We start from the raw sequence: 16,389 nt of genomic DNA on the forward strand, positions 1-16,389 counted from the left end.
ATTGGAAACCAACAGCAGCTCTGTGGGAGAAAGACGTGGCAGCCTGCTTCTGTAAAAATTTACAGCCTGTGAAACCCTGTGGGGTCGCTGTGAGTCACAATTGACTCAATGGCAGTGTTTTTGTGTGTGTGTGTGTGCTATTTTTTGTTACAGGTTTATCTTTTATACAGACATCTTACTGACACTTCCCAGTTATAGTAGGTTTTATTTAATTTGAATCTTTAATATATTCTTAAGTTATGCAATTATACTACCTACACATAATGATAATTTTTCTCTTCTCATCCAACACCTGAGAAACAGTATGTCATAATGTGTAAGTGTAAATATCTTGGAACCACACCACTTGGAATCAAAGCCTAGTTTTGCCACTTAGAAGCTGTGTGACTTTGAGCAAGTTGTTAACCTCTCTGTGCCTCCGTTTCCTCATTTTCTTCAGTTTCCTATAAAATGAAATGAAGTTAAGATAAGGCCTGGCACTATAGAAATGTTAGTATTATTATTACTTACTGAATTAATATAATTTCTTCCTTATTCCATTGTTTAACCCCTTCAGAATGCTCATAAAAATATTTCCCTGTCTTATTCCTGGCTTCCATGGAAATGTATATATGATTTTCACATTGCAAATGATATTTGCTGCTGGTTTCTGATAAATACACTTTTTATCATTTTTAAAAGTTTACTTCTATTCCAATTTCACCTAGATTTTTTATTAAAAAAAATTAATTAAATGCTTCTTAAGAATCTGTTGAAGTAATCATATGGTTTTGCTCCTTTAATTTACAAATGTAATGAATTATGTTGATGGTTTTCCTAATATTGAACCTCCACTGGATTTTTATAATTTCTTTAAACAAATATCTTGTGTCTCCAATTAAAAGAACTCTCAAGGATTTATTTATTATTATTATAGATGCAGTCTTTTTCATTGGATTTTCTGTGGGTCTCTGGGGTGTAAGAATGAGACACAATTGATTTTTGAAGAGTGCGTGGCTTTATCTTGCATCCTGCAAATTAGATGAATCCATTTATTCTCTTTTATAAGCATGTGCTGGTTTTTTCTTGTTCTGTCTATGCATCAGATCTTCCCAGCTGATATTTTTATTTCTTACTTTCCTATATTTTGGGGGATGCTACATTTGTTAGTCAACAAATAGGTATTGAGTGCTCACTGTGTGCCAGGCACTGAGCTAGATTTTGCTTCCTTGATAGCTCTTATTGCTATTTGCCAGAGTGAGAAGGCTGCAGCCCCCTCCTCGGCTGAGATATTGAGAACAGAGGGCTGAAGAGGAAAAGGTCCCAAAGTTGCTTAGTGTCTGGGCAGGGATTCAAACACCATTAACCCTCCAGCCAGGCAGCCCCCCAATTGATGACTCTCCCCTCTGAGGGGCAAGAGTAATTAACCCTGACTCCAAAGGAGAAGCCAGAGCTCAGAGACAGAACGGAATGGTCATTTCTGGACGTGAAAATGAAGATAAGAGAGAAGCCCTTACACTAAAGCCTGGCTTTCAAATGGGCAGCTCTCTGCTCCTCTTTTTGTCCTTGAATCTGGGTCTTGCTTGTAATAAAAAGGAGCAAACGTCCCAGATACAGTTTTTCTTTCCAGCAGCTTCCCAGCTCTGAGGACGCTGAGATGGAGTTGTGGCTTCCTGCCTTCTCAGGGACTGCAGGGCTCCCCCACCCTGGGTCTGTGGGTGATGCCCTGCTGCACTCTAAATGAATGTCTCTAAGAGGCTGGTGGCATCTTGGTCCCCAACAGACTCCCCTCCCTGCCCAGCATGTCTTTGCTGCCTCAGGCCCCACCCCTTCCTACCTGTAAACTTGCTTTTAGTTTCCAAGCTAATCACTCGCTTTCAGTCTCCCAGGAACCCCTTCCCTTCTCCCTAGCATCCAGCACCCTATGAGCATGTATCTTGTAACCTCCTTCCACCTAACATGAGTCAACCTAATTATCCTTATGGGACTTAGGATCCGACCTCCAGATTTGCTCTCTGTGTTTACCCTCTGGGGTCTCATCACCTCGGGATGTCTCTGGCCTCCTACAAAGATGGCAGCCAGTGTCTCGCTGTGGGGTCCCTGGAGTTAAGCCCTGCACAGGGTGCCCAGCTGGGAAGGGAAAACGGAACTGAATCACTCTGTGCTCTGACCACCAAGCCACATGCCCTGGTGCCCAGCTGCCTCTGTCCGGAGGGTGGGTTACCTGTTATTAATTCACATAAAACCACCGTGTGGTTTGTGGCCACCCTGTCTAGCATGTCCTTGTGGCACCAGAGAGCTTCCCTGGTCACATGAATCATGGTCTTGGGAGTCTGCTAGGATCCCAGGAAGTCCTCAAGCTGGGCACCTGCTCCAGGCTCTCCACAGGTTGTAGAAATTCCTCAGCTGCTAAGACTTGAGTTTGGAAGCTGCTTTGAAATCAAGGAGGAGGGAACAAGTCCTTCCTGACCGCTCACACTGCACCAAGCACCAGGTTGCTTTTTGTGAATTACATGAAGCAGGTATGAGTAGCTCCATTATATAGACTGGTAAACTGAGGCTCATTGGCTGATTTTGGGAAGTAGCTAGCCAGGCCTTTCTTCCTAGGCCATCCACTAAAACCTCTTCAGCATCATAGCAACACACAAGCTTTTACTGACAGACAAGTGGTGGCTCTGCATGAGATGGATTGGCCAGGAATTGAACCAGGGCCTTCCTCATGAAAGGCAAGAACTTTATCACTGAGCTGACAATGCCTTCTGTAAGTGCTTATTATTTAAAAAAAAAAAAAACTCATTGCCATTGAATTGATTCTGACTCATAGCTACATTATTTGACAGAATAAAATGATCCCATAGAGTTTCCAAGGCTGTAAATATTTACGGAAGCAGACTGCCACATCTTTCTCCCATGGAGCAGCTGTTGAGTTCGAACTGCCAACCTTTTGGTTAGCAGCTAAGCGCTTAACCACGGTGCCACCAGGGCTCCTTGTGTTTACTACAGTGCCTGGCAAATATTAGCAATAAAAACAATAATAGGAGCTAACAGTTACTGCACACTGGCTATAGGTCAGATGCTATCTAAGTGCTTCACATATATTAGCTCATTTAATCCCCATTGCAACCCTATGGGGTAGGTACTGTTATCGTCCCTGTTTTATAGCTGAGGAGACTTAGGCACAGAGAGGCAATAACTTGGACAAGATCAGACAGCTGGTAAGTGGAAGAAGTGGGATTTGAACCCTGGCAGGTTGGCTCCAGAGTCCACACTTTTATTTATTGTTTCAAAATATTAGCCCCCCACCCCAATGTTCCCCCAATACACAATCTACCCAGGTGTCATGAATTGAATTGTGCCCTCCAAAAAATATCTGTCAACTTGGCTAGGCCATGATTCCCAGTATTGTGTGGTGGTCCTCCGTTATGTGATTTGACATAATTTTCCCACGTGTTGTAAATCCTAATCCCTGCCTGTGGTTAATGAGGCAAGATTAGATGATGTTAAAGAGGCTTAGGGTGGGATGTGCCACCCTTACTCAGGCCGTAACCCTGATCCAATGTAAAGGGAGTTTCCCTGCGGTATGGCCTGCATCATGTTTTATCTTACAAGAGATAAAAGGAGAGAGATGCCAGCAGAGAGATGGGGATCTCATACCACCAAGAAAGAAATGCCAGGAGTGGAGTGTGTCTTTTGGACCCAGGGTCCCTGTACTGAGAAGCTCCTAGACCAGGGGAAGATTGATGACAAGGACCTTCCTCCATAACAGAAAGAGAGAGAAGGCCTTCCCCTGGAGATGGAGCCCTGAATTTGGGCTTCTAGACTCCTGGACTGTGAAAGAGTAAAACTCTGTTTGTTAAAGCCATCCACTTGTGATATTTCTCTTACAGCAGCACTAGATGACTTAAGACACCAGGCAAATGGAGTCGTTAGCTAAAAGGAATATAGACTTAAAAAAAAAAAAAAAAAAACCAGGAATAGAAGTGTCTACACTGGCAAGGCGAATGATTTGATAGCACTGAAGAGAAATGCCCACATAACACTGTACAAGGAGAGGCAACCAGCTTGTTGGAATGATCAGTTCCCCACAATCTGAGCCTGTGCCTTCTCCCTTATTCTGCCCCTTCAAAGTTCTCCATGCTGGGCTGTTCACACTGTGGGAGTCCAGCCGATGATGGAGACCCCGCGACTCATTTCAAGCTGCCAGAATTAACCCCTCGGTAAGTCTCAAAATTTTGTACAACATGGGGGAGCTTTAGGCAGATGGTTGGAGGGTGATGTCTTTTCTTCCTTCCTTCCTTCCTTCCTTCCTTCCTTCCTTCCTTCCTTCCTTCCTTCCTTCCTTCCTTCCTTCCTTCCTTCCTTCCTTCCTTCCTTCCTTCCTTCCTTCCCTCCTTCCCTCCCTCCCTCCCTCCCTCCCTCCCTCCCTCCCTCCCTTCCTTCGTTCCTTTCCTTCTTTCTTTCCTTCTTTCTCTCCCTCTCACCCTCTCTCCCCCTCTCTCTCTCCTTCCTTCCTTCCTTCCTTCCTTCCTTCCTTCCTTCCTTCCTTCCTTCCTTCCTTCCTTCCTTCCTTCTTTCCTTCTTTCTTTCCTTCTCTCTCTCCCTCTCACCCTCTCTCCCCCCTCCCTCTCTCTCTCTCTCTCTTTCCTCTCTCCGTCCCTCCCTCCCTTCCTTCCTTCCTTTCTTTCTTACTGTGCTTTAGGTGAAAGTTTACAGAGTAAATTACTTCCCCGTTTGATAGTTTGTACGTAAAGTTTTCCATGACATTGTTTGCATTCCCCCACAATGTGTCAGCACTCTCCCCATTTCTGCCCTGGGTTCCCCGTTTCCTTTTGTCCTGACTTTCTACCCCTTCCTGCCTTCTCTTTTTTGCTTGTGGGCAAATGTTGTCCTTTAGATCTTATATAATTGATTGTTCTAAGAAATACGCTCCTCTTGGGTATTGCTGTTTATTTTATGGTCCTGTTTATTGTTTGGCTGAAAGGTGGTCTCTAGGAATGGCTTCAATTCCAGGTCAGAAGAGTGTCTGTCCTTGGGCCATAGTCTCGGGGTTCCTTCAGTCTCTGTCAGACCAGTAAGTCTGGTCTTTTTTTTTTAATTTGATTTTTCATTCTACAGTTTTGTCCCGCTTTGTACGGGACCTCTGTTGTGATCCCAGTCGGAGTGGTCAGTAGTGGTAGCCAGGCACCATCTAGTTCTTCTGGTCTCAGCGTTGTGTAGGCTATGGTTCATGTGGTCTATTAGTCCTTTGGATTAATTGCTCCCTTGAGTCTTTGGTTTTCTTCACTTTCCTTTGTTCCAAAAGGAAAGAGACCAATAGTTGCATCTTAGATGGCCACCGTCGTCTTAGAAGGAAAATCTGTGTATATATAAACATATACATTTAGCTCGTTGCTGTCAAGTCAATTCTGACTCATAGTAACCCTACAGGACAGAGTAGAACTGCCCCATAGGGTTTCCAAGGAGCAGCTGGTAAATTCAAACTGCTGACCTTTTGGTTGGCAGCCTTAATGCTTAACCATATAACCCATTGCCATCGAGTTGATTCCGACTCATAGCCACCCCGTAGGACAGAGAACAACTGCCCCATGGAGTTTCCAAGGAGCTCCTGGTGAATTGGAACTGCTGACCCTTTGGTTAGCAGCCGTAGCACTTAACCACTATGCCACCAGGGTTTCCTATACATACATACATACATATATATATATATATATATATATATATATATGGAGCCCTGATTGTGCAGTGGTTAAGAGCTTGGCTGCTAACCAAAAGGTCAACAGTTCCAATCCACCAGCCACTCCTTGGAAACCCTATGGGGCAGTTCTACTCTGTCCTCTAGAGTTGCTATGAGTCAGAATCGACTCGACGGCAACGGATTTTTTTTTTTTTTTTTGGTTTATATATATGTTGCTGTTGTTGTTAGGTGCAATCGAGTCAGTTCCAACTCATAGCAACCCTATGCACAACAGAACGAAACACTGCCCGGTCCTGAGCCATCCTTACAGTTGTTGTTATGCTTGAGCTCATTGTTGCAGCCACTGTGTCAGTCCACCTTGTTGAGGGTCTTCCTCTTTTCCACTGACCTCGTACTCTGCCAAGCATGACATCCTTCTTCAGAGACTGATCCCTCCTGACAATATGTCCAAAGTATGCAAGACACAGTCTCACCATCCTTGCTTCTAAGGGGCATTCTGTTTGTACTTCTTCTAAGACAGATTTGTTTGTTCTTCTGGCAGTCCATGGTATATTCAATATTTATCACGAACACCACAATTCAACGGCGTCAATTCTGTCTTCCTTATTCATTGTCCAGTTTTCACGTGCATATGATGTGATTGAAAATACCATGGCTTGGGTCAGGGGCACCTTAGTCTTCAAGGTGACATCTTTGCTCTTCAACACTTTGAAGAGGTCCTTTGCAGCACATTTACCCAATGCAATGGGTCTTTTGATTTCTTGACTGCTGCTTCCATGGCTGTTGATTGTGGATCCAAGTAAAATGAAATCCTTGACAACTTCAGTCTTTTCTCTGTTTATCATGATGTTGCTCATTGGTCCAGTTGTGAGGATTTTTGTTTTCTTTATGTTGAGGTGCAATCCATACTGAAGGCTGTGGTCTTTGATCTTCATTAGTAAGTGCTTCAAGTTGTCTTCACTTTCAGCAAGCAAGGTCGTGTCATCTGCATAACGCAGGTTGTTAATGAGTCTTCCTCCAATCCTCATGCCCCGTTTTTCTTCATACAGCCCAGCTTCTCTGATTATTTGCTCAGCGTACAGATTGAATAGGTATGGTGAAAGAATACAACCCCAACTCACACCTTTCCTGACTTTAAACTATGCAGTATCCCCTTGTTCTGTCCGAACAACTGCCTCTTGATCTATGTAAAGGCTCCTCATGAGCACAATTAAGTGTTCTGGAATTCCCATTCTTTGCAATGTTAGCCATAATTTGTTATGATCCACACAGTCAAATGCCTTTGCATAGTCAATAAAACACAGGTAAACATCTTTCTGGTGTTCTCTGCTTTCAGCCAGGATCCATCTGACATCAGCAATGATATCCCTGGTTCCACGTCCTCTTCTGAAACTGGCCTGAGTTTCTGGCAGTTCTCTGTTGATATACTGCTGCAGCTATTTTTGAATGATCTTCAGCAAAATTTTGCCTGCGTGTGATATTAATGATATTGTTCTATAATTTCCACATCCGGTTGGATCACCTTTCTTGGGAACAGGCATAAATAGGGATCTCTTCCATTCAGTTGGCCAGGAAGCTGTCTTCCATATTTCTTGGCATAGGTGAGTGAGCACCTCCAACACTGCATCTGTTTGTTGAAACATCTCAGTTGATATTCCATCAATTCCTGGAGCCTTGTTTTTCGCCAATGCCTTCAGAGTAGCTTGAACTTCTTTCTTCAGTGCCATCGGTTCCTGATCATATGCCACCTCTTGAAATGGTTGAACATGGGCTAGTTCTTTTTGGTATAATGACTCTGTGTATTCCTTCCATCTTCTTTTGATGCTTCCTGCGTCGTCTAATATTTTCCCAATAGAAGGATTATATATATATATATATACACACACACGCAGATATAAATACATATATATCATTGCTATTAGGTGCCATCGAGTAGGTTCTGATTCATAGTGACCCTAGGTACAAGAGAACGAAACACTGCCGAGTCCTGCACCATCCTCACAATTGTTTTTATGCTTGAGCCCATTGTTGCAGCCATTGTGTCTATTCATCTCATTGATGGTATATATAGAGAGAGAGAGGGAAAAAGAGAAATTTATATCAAGGAAATGGTTCACTTGGTTGTAGAGGCTAGAAAGTCCCACATTGGGAGAGGCTGGAGGCTTCTCCTGACTCACGTAGCTGCAGGGGCCGGAAAACCTAAGATTGGCAGGTTAGACAACAGGCCTCTAGCTCACAGTCTGTGGAGGCTGACAAATCCCAAGATTGGCAGGTTAGCTGTTAGCTCAAGTCCCAAGAACCAGAGGTTAGATGAACAGAAGCCAGCTGCAGGATCCAAAGCAACCAAAAGCCCTTGAGCGTTTCCAGAAAGTCCACCTATATTGGATGCAGACAACTCCCAAGGAAACTACCTTTCAACTGATTGGCTACTCACAGCAGATCCCATCGTGAAAGTGATCACATTATATCAGATCTCATCATGGAGGTGATTACATCATTATATGACTGCCAAGCCACTGAGAATCATGGCCCAACCAAGTTGACACACAGCCCCAATGATCACAGTCCACCCCTTGTCAACTTGGCATCTATACACATCTTTTTAAACCATACATAATCTCTGAATAAGGACAATTGTAAAGTCATACTTACGACTAACATGATAAGACTAACACACCTACTGCTGAAAATGCAGTGGCCCTGTTAACATCTTATATTGTATAAGTGAAGAAAACAAATATCTGATGCACACATACAAGGAAGAAATACTCATAACAATTACAATCCTCGTTTCTGCAACTGGTCACATGGTTGTAACTGGTATTTAGAACTACCTTCTTCTACCACCCCTTCCATGTTTCCTTTACCCTTAGTAAGCACCTCATCTGGCCATGGTTCTTTGCCTGGTGAGGTAACCCAAACCTTTATTCCTGAAGAGTCTGGGCCATTAGTAGTCATGTTGGAATTGAGTTGCTGTAGTTTTCCATTGACTTTAATCACAGGGCATGGTAGTACTAAGAGATGCCCTAAGGGATCTCCTGCATTCCAGACATACTCTTCTTTACCTCTGTTATGTAATATCGATCCGATTTCCTCTTGGCAATCAGGATCAATCACACTGGCCAATATGGTAACTCCTTTCTTTGCCTGTTGATCCAGAGTCGTGAGGAGCCCAAAGTGGCCAGGTGGCATTCTTAACTTCCAGTTCAGTGGAATCAGTGATGCATCTCCAGGTGCAAACATTCTCCCCTTTGGAACTAAGACCTCTAGACACATAGAGTATATGTTGGCAGAGACAGAAAGCAGAAATTTTGCAAGTGGGTCACTAGAGGTAATAGTGAGTGGTGCCACTCCCATGTCCACCCTTTGATTCTTGGACCTATGAATCCTGGCTGTGGGAGAAACAGCACCATATATTGGACACTGGTTGAGAACATATACAGACTCCCAGAGAGAAACAGCACCATATATTGGACACTGGTTGAGAACATATACAGCCTCCCAGAGAACATTGCCCCAACCCTGCAAGGTGTTGCCATCTAGCTGGTGCAGTAATTGTGTCTTTAAAAGGCCATTCCATAGTTCTGTCAAGCCACCTACTTCAGGATGATGGGGAACATAGTAATTCCATGAGCATGGGCCCATTGCCACACTTCATTTTCTGTGAAGTGAGTCCCTTGATGGGAGGTGATGCTGTGTAGCATACCGTGATGGTGGATAAGGCATTCTGTAAGTCGATGGATGGTGGTTTTGGCAGAAGCATTGCATGCAGGGAAGGCAAATATGTATCCAGAGTAGGTGTCTATTCCAGTAAGAATAAAATGCTGCCCTTTCCATGGTGGAAGCTTTCCAGTGTAATCAACCTGCCACCAGGTTGCTGGTTGATCACCTCGAGAAATGGTGCCATATCAGAGAGTCAGTGTTGGCCTCTGCTACTCGGAGATTGGGCACTTAGCAGTGACTGCAGACAAGTCGGCCTGGTGACTAGAAGTCCATATTGCTGAGCCTATGCATAACCGTCACCCCTGCCACCATAGCCTCTTTGTTCATGAGTCTATTGGGCAGTGACCGAGTGGCTGAGGGAAGAGGATGACTGGTTTCCACAGAACGCATCATCCTAGCCACTTAATTGTTAAAATCCCCCTCTGCTGAGGTCACCCCTTGGTAAGCATTCACATAAGACACAAATACCTTCACTTCTTTGGCCCATTCAGAGATGTCTATATCCCTATACCCCTTCCCCATTCCTCCTTTTCTCCAATTTTCCAATCATATTCCTTCCAAGTCCCTCACCATCCAGCCAAACCATTGGCCGTAGCCCATGAAATCAGTATACAATTGCACATCTGGCCATTTCTCCTTCCAAGCAAAGTGAATAACCGGATGCGCTGCTCAAGGTTCTGCCTATTGGGAGGATTTCCCTTCACCACTGTCCTTCAGGCAAGTCCCAGAAAGGGGCTATAATGCTGCCGCTGCCCTCTTTCAAGTGGTGCCTACATATCACACAGAACCATCTGTAAACCAGGCATGATTTTTTTTTCCTCAGTCAACTGATCATGAGGAACACCCTATGAGGCCACAGGTGCAGACTAGGAGATGGAAGGTAATGTGACAGGAGTGAATACAATGGGACTCTGGGCCACTGTCTCATAAAACTTACTTGTGCCTTCAAGTCCTGATCAGGCCCAATCTCATATTTGCCATTTCCATTTAATGATGGAGTGCTGCTGTGCACATTCAACTTTATGGCTCTATGGGTCAGACAACACTCAGTTTATGATGGGCATCTCAGGTTGCTTGGTGACTTGGTGGCCTGTGGTTAAGCATTCAGTCTCTACTAAGGCCCAGTAACAACCCAAAAGTTGTTTCTCAAAAGAAGAGTAGTTATCTGCAGAGGATGGCAGGGCCTTGCTCCAAAATCCTAAGGGTCTGTGCTGCGATTCACCAATAGGGGCCTGCCAAAGACTCCAAACAGCATCTTTATCTGCCACTGACACTTGAAGCACCATTGGATCAGCCAGATCATATTGCCTAAGTGACAAAGCCACTTGCATGGCAGCCTGAACCTGTTGCAGAGCCTTCTCTTGTTCTGGGACCCACTCAGAATGAGCAGCTTTTTGGTCACTTGATAAATAGGCTGGAGTAGCACACCCAATTGAGGAATATAATGGCTCCCAAATCCATAGGAGCCTGCTAGGCATTGTGCCTCCTTTTTTAGTTGTAGGGAGAGCCAGATACAATAACATATCCTTCACATTAGAAAGAATATCTAAAGTGCCCCACACCACTGGACCTGTAGAAATTTCACTGAGGTGTAAGGCATCTGAATATTTGTCAGATTAATTTCCTACAATCTAGCCCAAATGTTTTATCGGTAAGTCCAGAGTCATTGAAACCTCTTCTTTACTAGGCTCAATCAGCATAGTCATCAGTGTAAGGGACCAGCTTGATATCTTTTGGAAGGGAAGGTGATCAATGTCTCTGTGGACTAAATTATGACATAGGGCTGGACAGTTGATATACCACTGAGGTAGGATACTGAAGGTGTATTGTTGACCTTGCCATCTGAAGTCAAACTGCTTCTGGTGGTCCTTTGAAACAGATATGGAGAAAAATGCATTAGCCAGATCAATAGCTGCATACCAGGTACCAGGAGATGTATTAATTTGCTCAAGCAATGAGACTACATCTGGAACAGCAGCCGTAATTGGAGTCACCACCTAGTTAAGTTTTTAGTAATCCACTGTCATTCTCCAAGATCCATCTGTTTTTTGCACAGGCCAAATAGGCGAGTTGAACGGGGATGTGGTGGGAATCATCATTCCTGCATCCTTCAGATCCTTGATGGTGGCAATAATCTCTGCAATCCTCCTAGGAATGTGGAATTGCTTTTGGTTTACTATTTTTCTAGGTAGGATCAGTTCTAATGGCTTCTACTTGGCTTTTCCTACCATAATAGCCTTTACTCCACTTGTCAGGGATCCAATGTTGGAGTTCCATCAGATGCTGATTATATCTATTCCGATTATGCATTTTGAAACTGGGAAAATCACTATAGAATGGATTTGGGGACCCATGGGACCTACTGTGAGATGGACATGAGCTAAGACTACATTAATAACTTACCTCCATATGTCCTACTCAGACTGGTGGGCCAGTGACGTTTTGATTCTCCCGGAATCAGTATCAGTTCAGAGCCAGTATCAAGTAATCCCTGAAAAGTCTGATTATTTCCTTTTCCCCAATGAACAGTCACTCTTTTAAAAGGCTGTAGATCCCTTTGAGGAAGGCTGGGAGAAAGATTAACAGCATAAGTTTTTGGCAGTGTAGTGGGATCATTCCTAAAGGGGACCTGGCTTCCCCTTCATTTAAAGGGTTGTGGGTCTGTACACTCACTTAAGTCTGGGAATTGATCGAGGGGCTGTGACTCTCTATTCTGGCAATTCAAGTTAGACTGCTGTTCACTTGACCTAGAATTATTCTGCTTGTACAGATCTGGTAAGTATTTTGTAGAATTCCTATCTATTTCACTCCTGGGGACACCATGACTAAGCAGTCAATGCAGTAAGCCCATACAAGTTAGACTATTCTGATTACTGCTTTGTCTCTGCTATCCATTACAATAACCACGCCCACCTTGTCTTTGTCAATTGAGTGCCTCCACTTGGCCCCTACCACCATGGGGTCCAATCAGCCCCATTGTAGTTAGGTGTCTTAATTCAGCTAGGGCAGTTCTCAGTGTCAAATCTGACTTACATAAAACAGCAATCACAGCAGTCTTCAAGGATGCTGGGGCTCCCTTCATAAATTTCTTCCTTACCTTTGTGGTAAAAGATGTGTCCTCTGGGCTCCATGTGTGGGCCTGTGGGTCTAACCTGATAAATCCACTCTAACATGCCAATTTCCTTAAGCCTTTGGATACCTTCTTCTACAGTATACCAAGGCAGGTCTGGTACTTCAACTTGATTTAGCGTAGGCCACCGTGTAATCTATGCTTCAGAACTCAGTCAAATAAATTATTAGATCCTTTCCTAAACTCTCAAGCTGAAACACTGAACGAAGAATCTGTGCTTAGTGGGCCCATATCAATAAACTCAGACCGATCCAACTTTATGTTCCTTGCACAATTATCCCACACTCTTAACAGCCATTCCCGCATGTATTCCCCAGGTTTCTGTTTGTACATATTAGAAAAGTCAAGCAGTTCTTTTGGAGTCTAGCATACCTCCTCCTGGGTCATACTTTGTACTTCACCTTTTGAGGCTTCCTGGGACTTAAGTCTAGTTATAGGTCTTGAAGCCAAAATGGGTGGTGTGGTGGGGATGTGTTTTGAGAACGTTCAGCATTGTCTTGTAAGGTATTTGCCTCAGGTGATGCCCCAGGCTCTTCAGACACAGCTGGTTTAATCTCATCAGATGGGAGTGCAGAGGCTCACAGTTTTACTGGGGAGGGTGGCTTAGCAGACAAAGATGTAGTAATCTCTTCAGATGGGAGTGAGAGGGCTGCTCCTGTTGGCAGGGGTAATTCAATGGAATTCAGGGGCTCAGTGTCCCCAGCTTCCTGATTATCTGCCCGTAAGTCCCCATCCTAAGTTTCAGGATTCCCTTTCATCCCAATCAATGCACTCGTTTTAACTTCAGACACCAGTCAAGCTTCGGAATTCAGTTAGCATTGTAATTCAGCCACTTTTACAAGAAGACTCTGGGTTTGGTTTTTTGGAATATCAGCTCTGTCACTACAAGAAATAAGGCTTTCTTTCAAGGCCAAGTGGAAACTTGGAGGTCATTTATGCAGTACTTGAGCTTTGGCTCTGAAGCCCTTAGCTCTTCTCTTTCTCTCGTCACTTTGTCTAGTGAAAGTAGGACCAACCAACCAGCTTCCTTATAGTTCTCATTATGACAGAATTATAGAAAGATATCAAACATGTGATCACCCAGAGCCTCGCATCTGACCAATTTCTAATCTACTGGTGGTAATATTTTGAGTATTTCTATTGCCACCTCATGCCATGGATTAGCAGTGCCATCTTTACTACTGGAAACAGAGTCATCAACATCTTTAAAACTAACCAGGCTTGAGAACCAATTTAGAAGACTCATCCTTACAATTTCATTTCTCTAGAACCACTCTCAGTACCAAATGTTTTAGGCCGGGTTCCCTAGAGAAACAAAACTAGTGGAGCTGGAGGCTTCTCCTGGTTCCCATGGCTGCAGGAGCTGGAGAACCCAAGATCAACAGGTCAGACAACAGGCTTCTGACTCACGGCTGCGGAGGCCAATAAATCGCAAGATCAGCACACAAGCTGCTAGTTCAAGTCCCAAGAACTGGAGGTCAGATGAATAGGAGCCAGCTACAGGACCCAAAGTGAGTAAAAGCCACAAGCCTTGCCTGAAAGTCCACCTCTATTGCACGCAGGACACACCCCCAAGGAAACTCCCTTTCAACTGATTGGCTACTCACAACAGATCCCGTCATGGAGGTGATCACATTATATCAGATCTCATCATGGAGTTGATTACATCATTATATGACTGCCAAACTACATCATAACTGCCAATCCACTGAGAATCGTGGTCCAGCCAAGTTGACACATGACTCCAAAGATCACAGCCACTTGTAAGCTTTTAAGACCCCAGAGGCTACTCACCAAAGTAGGATGCAGAACACTGCCTTTATGAATTATGTTCTGCCAACTAACGTAGATGTCCCCCAAGCCTATGGTCCTTCGCCTTTAAGCCGAGGAACTTTGTCCCATAAGATGTTTGGTTATGTCTAAGAAGTTTCCATGACTGTCCCCCTTGTGTGCTCTATTGTCCATATTAATACACATGCAGCACTTAGAATTATGTGTGTAGAAATATTCACAACCAAACCTATATCTGCAGGTGGGTGTGCTGCCTTATGCCCCCTATATCTCTTTAGCATACCTATCTACCTATGTATCCACTTATAAATTAATTTTTGTTAATACTATTTGTTTTAGTCATGTAATGCTGCCATAACAGAAATACTACAAGTGGATGGCTTTAACAAAGAGAAATTTATTTTCTCACAGCCTAGTAGGTTACAAGTCCAAGTTCAGTGTGTTGGCTCCAGGGGAAGGCTTTCTTTCTCTGTCGGCTCTGGAGGAATGTCCTTGTCCTCAGCCTTCCCCTGGTCGAGGAGCTTCTCAGGTGCAGGGACCCCATGTCCAAAGGACACGCTCTGCTCCTGGTGCTGCTTTCTTGGTGGTATAAGGTCCCCAACCCTCTGCTTGCTTCCTTTCCTTTTATCTTTTGAGGAATAAAAAGTGGTGCAGATTACACGCCAAGGAAACTCCTTTTACCTTGGATCAGGGAGGGTGACCTAAGTAAGGGTGATGTTAACAATCCCACCCTAATCCTCTCAACATAAAATTACAATCACAAAATGGAGGAAAACCACACATGGTCTAACCAAGTTGATATACATATTTGGGGGGGACATAATTCAATCCTTGACACTATTGTTGCAGGATTATTTATGTTATAGTAATTATCATTGCTATTGTTGTTAGGTGCTGTCAAGTCGATTCTGACTCATAGTGACCCTATGTACAGCAGAAAGAAACACTGCCCAGCCCTGCACCATCCTCACAGTTGTTGCTGTGTTTGAGCCCCTTGTTGCAGCCACTGTGTCAGCCTATCTCATTGAGAGTCCTCCTCTTTTTCAGTGACCCTCTGTTTTACCAAGCATGATGCCCTTCTCCAGGGACTGGTCCCGCTTGATAACATGTCCAAAGTATGTGAGACGAAGTCTCACCATCCTTGCTTTTAAGAAACATCTGGCTGTACTTCTTCCAAGACAGTTTTGTTCATTCTTCTCGCAGTCCATGTTATATTCAGTATTCTTCACCAACATCATAATTCAAGGCATCAATTCTTCTTTGGTCTTCCTTATTCATTGCCCAGCTTTCAACATGCATATGAGGCAATTGAAAACACCATGGCTTGGGTCAGGTGCACCTTAGTCCTTAAAGTGACTGCTTTTACACACTTTAAAGAGAACTTTTGCAGCAGATTTGCCTAATGCAATGCATTGTTTGATTTCTTGACTGGTGCTTCCATAGGCAGTGATTGTGGATCCAAGTAAAATGAGATCCTCAACAACTTCAATCTTTTCTCCACTTGTTGTGGTGTTGCTTTTTGGTCCAGTTGTGAGGATTTTTGTTTTCTTTATGTTGAGGTATAATACATACTGAAGGCTGTGGTCTTTGATCTTCATCAGTAAGTACTTCAAGTCCTCTTCACTTTCAGCAAGCAAGTTGTGTCATCTGCATATTACAGGCTCTTAATTAGTCTTCCTACAATCCTGATGTTACATTCTTCTTCATATAGGCCAGCTTCTTGCATTATTTGCTCAGCATACAGATTGAATAAGTATGGTGAAAGGATACAACCTGGACACACACATACCTTCCTGACTTTAAACCATGCAGTATCCCCTTGTTCTGTTAGAATGACTTCCTCTTGGTCTAAGTGTTATCTGTAATTTGTTATGGTTGTATTTGCTCTTTAGTTTTGCATTCCTTTTGGTGTCTTCTTTTGCCTTGGTCATGTTGTGCTGACTTCCCCCATATTGTGTATTGCCTTTCCCTTCACTAATATTAACACAGGTCTTCTAGCTAGCTAGTAATTTTCCCTCCCTCACCCTCCCATCCGTGGTAACCATCAATTTTTTTTATATATAATTTTTAT

The 16,389-nt window shown here is 43.7% G+C and overlaps 1 protein-coding gene across 1 annotated transcript in view; it reads left to right on the forward strand.

Annotated features, from left to right (window-relative positions):
• IGSF21 (immunoglobin superfamily member 21) overlaps nt 1-16,389 on the forward strand; it is a 354,878-nt gene that overhangs the window by 166,104 nt on the left and 172,385 nt on the right. The gene's annotated exons all lie outside the window — the stretch shown is intronic.

The sequence above is a fragment of the Loxodonta africana genome, chromosome 3 (genome assembly GCF_030014295.1).
Source record: "Loxodonta africana isolate mLoxAfr1 chromosome 3, mLoxAfr1.hap2, whole genome shotgun sequence".
In the NCBI taxonomy this organism is placed as follows: Eukaryota; Metazoa; Chordata; class Mammalia; order Proboscidea; family Elephantidae; genus Loxodonta; species Loxodonta africana.